Source organism: Protobothrops mucrosquamatus, unplaced genomic scaffold (assembly GCF_001527695.2).
Source record: "Protobothrops mucrosquamatus isolate PMUCROS unplaced genomic scaffold, P.Mucros_1.0 scaffold1463, whole genome shotgun sequence".
In the NCBI taxonomy this organism is placed as follows: Eukaryota; Metazoa; Chordata; class Lepidosauria; order Squamata; family Viperidae; genus Protobothrops; species Protobothrops mucrosquamatus.
This window is the reverse complement of record NW_015387641.1, coordinates 120,232-121,241: the sequence shown is the minus strand read 5'-3', so window position 1 is coordinate 121,241 and position 1,010 is coordinate 120,232.

Genomic DNA, 1,010 nt, shown 5'->3' with positions numbered 1-1,010 from the left:
ACGCCCCCCTTCCTCGGATGTTGGTGCAATTGTAGAGATTCCCACGCGCAAAAACAGGCAACCCACTCGCCTTCCTCCCCCCCCTCCCGCCCCCCAGCATCTCCCTCGGATAAGGCAGGTTGGTGCTAACTTTTTCCCTCCAGCCTGGCCAGCAAAGCCGGGGGGGCCGGAGGGGCAGGGACGGCTGCGGACTTGGCCGGCCGCTGGGGCAGGGCGAGGGCCGGAGAGGAGCCCGAGGGATCTCCGCGCTTACTCACCGGGGACGGGCAGGCGCTCCGGGTCCAGACCGGCCGGCGGAGACGAGAGCGCGGCGGGGAGGCGGGCAGGCGGGACGGGTGCCAGAGGCAGGGAGGGGGCGCCGCAGAGGCGGGCTTGCTGGTCCTACCCCCCCACCCCACCCAGCACCCCCCCTTTACCCACCCAGCCTCTGGGCAATGGGCCTCCTCTCTCCCGCGAAGTTGGGGAAGGGGTAAATGCGGCGGGGAAGAGGGGAGAAAAGAAGGGATGAAGCGATGGAGGTTCGGCCGGGCACAAAAAAAGAAGAAGAAGAAGGAGGAGGAAGGCTCGCCTCCCTCCCGTCTTCCTTTCTCTCTCTCTCTCCTTCCTTTTCCTCCTTCTCTTCTTTCCTCCCTTCGCCCGCCTCCTTTCCTTTTTTCTTTCTTTCCTTTTTGCTTCGTTTCTTCTTTTTCTTTCCTTCTCTCCTTCCTTCCTTCCTTCGCTTTCTGCCCTTGCCTTTTTTTCCCCCCTCTTTCCTCCCTTCTTCCTTCGCTTCCCTTCCTCCCTTCCCTCCCTCCTTCGCCTTTTTCTCCTCTCCTCTTTCCCCTTTCTCTCTTTCCTTCCTTCCTTCCTTCCTTCCCTTCTTTCTTTCTTTCTTTCTTTCTTTCCTTCCTTCCCTCCCGGCTCACTTTCTTACTTTTCTCCTCCTCTTCCTCCTCCTCCCTCTCCCTTCCCTCCTTCTGCCTCCCTCGCCCTCCGCCTCCCCAAACTATAAGAGGGGGGGGGAGGGGAGG